The sequence below is a fragment of the Chamaea fasciata genome, unplaced genomic scaffold, assembly GCF_029207755.1.
Source record: "Chamaea fasciata isolate MVZ Bird 193981 ecotype frontalis unplaced genomic scaffold, bChaFas1.0.hap1 SCAF_1, whole genome shotgun sequence".
Taxonomy (NCBI): Eukaryota; Metazoa; Chordata; class Aves; order Passeriformes; family Sylviidae; genus Chamaea; species Chamaea fasciata.
This window is the reverse complement of record NW_027094086.1, coordinates 33,087,157-33,094,732: the sequence shown is the minus strand read 5'-3', so window position 1 is coordinate 33,094,732 and position 7,576 is coordinate 33,087,157. Positions and strand designations below refer to the sequence as shown.

At 36.2% G+C, this 7,576-nt stretch overlaps 1 long non-coding RNA gene across 1 annotated transcript; it reads right to left on the bottom strand.

The window, feature by feature from the left end:
- Positions 1-769: 769 nt before the first annotated feature.
- On the bottom strand, positions 770-6,033 carry LOC136301801 (uncharacterized). The gene is made up of 3 exons (XR_010723942.1): positions 5,926-6,033; positions 4,922-5,129; positions 770-2,931 (listed from the first exon to the last, which is right to left on the bottom strand). It is a non-coding gene; the product is annotated as an uncharacterized lncRNA (long non-coding RNA).
- Between the last annotated feature and the right edge of the window lie 1,543 nt (positions 6,034-7,576).

Genomic DNA, 7,576 nt, shown 5'->3' with positions numbered 1-7,576 from the left:
TGTGGAAATTTGAGGCACATTCTCATAATTTCTTTAATTTCTCCCTAATATTTTCCTTCACATTTTAATTAAAGATTTCTGTCAAACTGTAGAACATAAAGCTCATTCTTTTCTCTGTCTTGTTCTTAAACTGCTGACTTGCATTGCTTGGGATTTTCCATTCACCATTTCTGCATAAGACTTTAATAACATTTTCCATGCATTAAGATGGAAAAACTTAGTACCTATTTATCTGTTTGCCTCAATCTAAACATAATTTTCTAATAAGCTCAACTATCAAGGAAATCATGCCTAGAGTTAATAGAGGCTTCATATTAAAGATTCACACTTACCTAATCATAAATCTGAAATAATCCACATTCAGTATAATTATCCAGGATTTTTATCAACAGAAAAAAAAATTGTACTGAACATGCAGCAACAAACGGGATACTTAAAGACGTTTAAATAAAGGTGTTTTAATGAAGGTTTGGAGTGTGGCTGTCATTCTGTTAGATTGTAATGTGATGAAGAAAGGAGAATTTTTGCTTATGCCAAGACAATTTTCTCTGCAAATAGATTATTGACTGTCTTGAGAGTAGGATGTAAATCAATTTTATTGTTAAGTGCAAGACTGACTTTACTAATGAATTTGAAGCATCATGCTCCTGCTTAAAAAAATCAACAGCTGCTTCTGCTGCAAAAAAGAAAATTTTCAGTAGCTAGATACTTTTCCATTTTATTTTATTGTAGTCTTTCCTGTAGAACTAATTCTGCAGAGTCTATTTCTTTATGAGTCTAGACCAGCTGATGTGTTTGTTCACACTTTGTTGTTCTGTGAGCTATTTATTGCTGCTTGTAAAGTTTGAATGGGTATACTGTAAATATTTTCACGGCAGGTAAAATGGTCCTTTTGTGGCATTTAATGAAAATAATTCCATATTCTGTCTGTACCCTAGAAATATATTACGCAGAATGAACCTCAATATGGATGTGGCTGTATCATATATGTATATATGTATAAAGTGTTTTGGTTTTTTTCACTGAAGGGAATATTTACTCCAGTTTTCCAGTTCTAAGGTTTCTATATTGTGACAATCATCCATGTGGATGCTAAGAGCTTGTTGAGCTCCCTCCCTTGGGAACTCATTGATGCATCTCACTAATCAACAGAGGAAATGCTGTTGAACAAAGCAAGTTGAAGTACCTCTACCTCTAGTGAACATTTAACAGAATTATGGTTTCCCAGGCATTAGTTAAAACACTTGATGCTGAAGTATGTGGCCATCCTCCTTCACAATGTTCTGTCCAGTATTTTAAAGACAGAGGATGAAACTGTGGTCATACCTCTGCTGCTGTTTAAACTTTGGATAGGTACCAAGGCCTGATTTGTCAATATCTATTTGGATTTGAAAGTCTCACAGAAGACACTCCTGGTGTCTCAGTGAATAATTTAAACCCTGTCATTTTTCAAAATAGCCACTGTCAACTCGCATGAAAATTAGATTTGAGGAGGCAAAATTTCAGTGCTAAAGGTGCCCTTTTTACATCCTTTATTTGTTAACTAACACTGTTCCAGCAAAGGCCAAGTAGAGCCTGGCTCTGTTTCAGTGCAAATAACACCAGTCAGCTCAAATCTCTCTCAGCAAAGAATTAATCTAATCTTTTTGACTCTGTGCTGACACAGATGAAGAGCTGTCACAGGGAGATGTAATCATCTCAGGAGAAGGATTATGATAAACTGATCAGATGTGGTAACTGTTAAATGCTACTGCTCTTTTGCAAGTGAGTGACTGACTACAGGCTAAGTTTCTCTGTGGTTCACTCCATTATTTTCCATCCACATAGTCTTTAAGGAGGGAACACACATCCTCTCTGTGGGCTAGGCATTTCTGTACAGGCATGTGGTTTTTTCTTGTAAAAGGGCCTGACCTTGGCCAAAGTGTGTAACAGAAAGCAGAGTTGATGTATAGCCAAGCATATTTTGCAGACATATCCTACAGATAAATGTTGGTTAAACAGTGTGAAATAGGGATGCAGAAGCCTCTTAAAACTCAAGTCAACAAAAATGACAAGGCTTTCTTGGACTTTTCTTATTGTAAAAAGATTATGAACTGTTCTCTGTTATATTTGGCTTTACTAAAAAATGTGTGTTGCATTCCACATAATTCATGGTTTCAGGATTCTGTATTTTCCATCTCACTCTAAATTATTAAGAGGACCTCAATGTTCATTTTCAGAGATATTAAAAGGAAACACACTTTCCAGTTACTGTTATACATTCTTAAAAGGAACTTCAGAATTCTCTGTGATTACAAAAAGGGAATTTGCAGGTGCTTGGGCAGCCTGGGCATACCAAAAGTATAACAAACTAGATAATCAAATCAATATGTCTGGTGTTCTGGATTAAAAAGTATGTATTTTAAAGAAAAATAGCATAAAGATTAAATTGAAAGTCCAGAATAGCATCAGCAAAGATCATACTGAAAATAAAAAGGTACAGTGCATTTTCCAGCTTTGCAAAATGAATGATAAATTGGAAAGGAGAGCAGGGAAAAGTGAAAGAGTTACTTAAAGGTCAAGTTCAACTTTGGGGCTGTAACCATATTCACCTTTGCCTGTATTTGCTCTTGAACTAGGGAACTTCAAAAGCGCAGACTGGTGACTGATGTTGTGTAGACAGGGAGGCATTAAGGCTTCTTAAGCTGATTTTGATGATATTCAGCTATTTGACAACATTCTCCTCTTGACATACTTGGCAATCAGAACAAAAACAAAGAGGTTTTCTTCTGCAGCATGGCTTCCTGAGCAGTTGTCAAAGTTTTAAATCTAATAGAATATCCTTTGCAGTGATCCTTTTCACTTTTACTTCACTCCTTTCAGCGTGGACTTGGAAGACTACACAAAGGAATTTTCATGGTCTTTTTGAGGGAATGATACTCCTATGTACCCCTACACAGAGAGGAAAAGTCAATAGGGGCAGATTAAACATGTTGGTCATCTGATTGAGCTAGAGCCTCATCTAGGTAAAGCCCTTACTATACTGACGTCTCTATGCAGTGGGGCATATATGCCCAACATGATTCCCACACTTGAATGTTTTTTTCTGTGTTGACAGCAATAGGGTAGTGGCTTTGCTGTATTGATCCACTGTTTCTACCACAAAATCATGTTTTTCCCAGTGATTCTGTCATTTTCCACTGACATTGCTTATTTTGTAATGCAGCAGGTAAACTGCCCTCAAATAGATACAGTCTAAATGGTGCATGTATTTCAAAGAAAAGAAAAGAACCAACAAAAAGATCTATGTGCTGAAACTCTACTTTGATAGAGATCTTAAACTAATAGATTTATAGGGGACATTGGCTTTCAAATGTTGTTAGTTGTAGCAATCTATTCTTTTTAACATATAAATTATGGTATGTACGTAAGCTTAGGCTTTTTCTATTAAACCAGTTTTTGAGCACTACAGAGCTTAGAAGGACCCTTTTGTAAACTAAAATGAAATCTTTTTTCCATGGTTTTGCTACTGCTTTTCAAACACAATGTCAATCATTCTTCTCTCAGCGGTCACTAACCAGGTTATTTGTGTGTTTCCACACTGCTGCATCACAAAACATCATGCCCACTTGCCTCAAAAAGATAATATCTAACACATATGGAGACTTCCTTTGATCTCCACGGTCTATCTAGAGGTCACAGACCTATCTTCTTCTCTCCCTCACTTCAAATAGCCCCTTTCATTTACTGTGAAACTAAACATTGGAAAGACAAAGGCAGGAAAATAAAGGCCTTGATTTAGTAGTGCTTATATGTTTGGCTATTTCAAGGTAGATTTTAGTCTGCTAGGTCTTGATATTAATTGCCCTGCATTTCTGAATCATGGCCTACTGTATTTGTTTTCATGCATGCAGCCTTCAAATTCAAGCTGCTATTCAAATCAGTACGTGCTTTGTTCATAACTTAATAACCATTAAGAGTCTGCTAATCAATTTGCAATAGTCAGCACTGAATCCAGCTCTGTGGGAGTTGCATGGGAAAGTTTGGTAATTTTACTTGGGTTTTGGAAATAGATTTTTATTTATTAACATGATGTTGTTAATGTAGATGGAGTATATTGGGTGATCTTTTAAATTATTGTGAAGATAAATTGGGATGGGAAGGTGAGGAAAATGTGGCTACATTAGAAAACTCAAGGATCTTAAGGAATAAAAGACTCTTCCACCCTGTGGGGAACTACAGGTGAGCAATTATGTGGTAAATGATTTCATAGCATTTGCCAAAGGAAAACATTTATTTTTCACACACAAAAGCCAGAAGTTTCAGTATGACCACTTTTGATTCATAAAAACATGTAGGTACCTAAAAAGGGATTTGAGCAACATGTTCCTCAAAATCACACATTCAAAACTCTAGTCTTGAAAATAGCTCTATCTTAAGGACCTTTCAGTACTGACCCTACTGCTCTGCAGTTCTGCTCGAGTTCTCCATTTTCTCACTCTGCAAGTGAGAACTCTCCAAATTCTCACAAACTTCCTCAGGTATCACTGCTCAAATTACTTACTGACACTCAGTAGACACTTATGAACGGGAGCTTATCTGCTTAACTCCCTTTAAGAATTCAAGCCAGTAGAAGTTTTCTAAGTATATTTAATGAATGAGAATTTTACACACAAAGTGTTGGAGCAATTATTGATTTTTTAATATTGGTTAGCTGGGAAAGAAGAATTTATCTTTTTTTTAATTTAATTTCAGAGCAGTCACCCAGATTCTATTGTCTTTAGTGACAGAAGAATCCAAGGTTCTACAGAAGAAACCCTAGCTGTGAGGTCACTGCATGTGTTGTAGGAAATTTGGCATATATGTTGCTCCTCTTCCATTAAAATTTATAGAGGCAAAGATATCTGCCTTCTTGGAGGCAAAAGGATCTTTAAAAACTCACCAATTAGTGGTTAGGTCACTCAGAGTGTGCATAGTAGTGAAGTTCTGGTTCTGGGTCCACCTTCTCTTACACCCTCTTATTTGGGGATTAGTTCTGCATTTTATGTTAAATCTCCTTACAAAAGCTCAGAAGATTTCTCCTCCTTTTAGGTGGAATATGCATTCTTTCTCATAGGAGTTTGTTTTGGCCTCATCAGGGCAAGTATTTCCTGTGCAATAGACATAGGAAACAGAAGATGTGAGGTTCAAAACAGTCTCTAGATTCAGGGAACATTTCAGGGAGATGTGTGAGAGCTGAAGAGGGTGAATATGGAACTCTGATATCACTCATAGCTCATATAATGGCCTCAGTAGCTAGAATATTAATTATCAGTTGTGTCCATTAATCTTTTCTCACCTGCTCATTTTTCAAAATAACTATTACATTGTTCTGTTTGATTATAAAAATAACTGAGGAAAATATTTTGTACCAGGATCACAAGTAGAGGACAAATTATATTGGAAAATAGTGAGATTTAAGATGCTGCTCAGTGTTTTCTCAGATTTATTGCCTGAAGGGAAATAATCCTCATGCCTGTCCACAGGTGTCAGTGTCTCTTTTGAAAATCAAACACCTTGCTCAGAGAGCTGGAACACATCTGTGAGCAGGTGCCCTGGAGCAAGCACACCACATTCAGCATTGCATCACCTATGTGACATTCTGCATTGACTTAGAAGGGACTGAAAGAAACATGCTCATATATAATGCTGTTAGAAAAGAGCTGTGTTGGAGTGTACACTCTGCAAGAAAAATCAAAGCAGTAGTGTGTAAAGATAGAGTTCTAGGATGGAGAAAAAGAAGTTATTTTGCGTACATGTAGATATTCCTATAAACAGACACACACACACACCCACACACCCACACACACACACACCCACCCACACACACACACACACACACACACACACCCACCCACCCCCTTTACTTGAATTCTCCCCTATAGAACATTCACCTTCTGAGCTTACCACTTTACATACAGATGGATACAACTATAATCTTCTTGGTCAACCAGCAAACTGGAGTTACTTCAGCTTGTGTCTCAACATCCTGATGAGAAACTTCTTGGGATGCACCTACAAGGCTAGAAATGGAAGTATAACCAGCTCATTTCGGTGGGTATAATAAATTTCAGGTGCATTTCTTTTTTTCATGATAGAGGTGATTGCTCTTTCTTTAATCTACATCAGATATCTCTTGTTAACTATCAGTTAATACTTTTCTGAGCCCATCACTTCACTGTATTAAGTCAGGGAAGAGGTGTCAGCAGCTGAACCTAATGATCTTTCTATACACTGATAAGCTTTGCTGACGAAAGCAGAATCTTAAGTAACACTAACACTTTGAGTGGTATAGATTTTTCTCTGTGATATTTAAACACATTAAGGGAATGGTTGAAGAAATAGTTGATGAGTTTCAATGTGAGAAAATGCTAAATGATGTATTCTAAAAATAGTGGTGCTCCCTGTACATTGCTGAGTGAAGAGTGGAATGCAGAGATAAAGAGGGAAGTGAGTGGGTTGAAAGAGTAGGTACATGAGGATGTAGTATGTTCTTCAGCTGCAGTAAAAGATGGTTAATATGATAAAAAAGAGAAGCTCTGCTTGGAGAATCTTCCTCTGAAGTTTTTGCATCCAGATTTGGCCTAATGAAGTGTGAGAAAGCATCTGAAGAAGGACAGGAAACTGAGCAGAGGTTAGTGAGGCAATGACTGATTTTTTTAGAGTTTAAGCCTAATATGCAGATTATATCCAAAGAAAAAGTAACAAAAATAATTAAAGTCATGGGAACTGGAGAGACCTCAATATGAGGAAAGATTAAATATGCTACGACTATTTTGTTTGGAAAGCAAAGGAAAGTAGAGCATCTGAATTAAAAAATAACAATAGCTAAAAAGCAATGTAGTCTTTCCAAAATTTAAAGAATGAAAAATAATTAAAGGGGAACCAGATAAAGAAGAGTAAGTTTCATATACTATTTATGCAAGTAACAAAATCAACTTTGATTTTAGAGCCTTATTTTTAGAAGTTTCTTAGTAAAATCAGAAAGAAAAATACACACACATGAAGATTGCTTTTGGAACCACAAGGAAAAAACTAGAAAGAACAAAAAAGACAGTATTTTTTCTACATGCAGGATAAGTGGCATTAAAAGATGGTTTTCAGCCTGAGATGATATTTTGGAAGACAACAGAGCTTCACCAAGTAGGGCCAGCATCCACACAAAAATAATTAACTTTCTCATGACCTAGGAAATGCATCTTTTCATGCTCTGGGCCATTCAAATTATCTTTTACTTTTATCTGGATAATTCAGATGTTATTTTAGCACCAAAAGTTTGCAGCCATTTCTGAAAGAGTGAAAATATATAGGAGGAATGAAAATGTTGTCTGTAAGTCCCTTTTTTCCTGATGTCTTTCTGAAAGGAAAAAAGATCAATAATGAAAATAATATTCCAAAACTACTGAAAAGACAAAGTTGATTTTCCATGCTAGAACGCAAACCTAAACCTTAAAATTATATCAAGTAAGTTCAATATCAAATACACAGAGTGCTGCAGGGCCAGCTGTGTGTGGTTTGAGGTTGCCTGTAGGGAGTTATTTCCAGTAACTTTAATTCA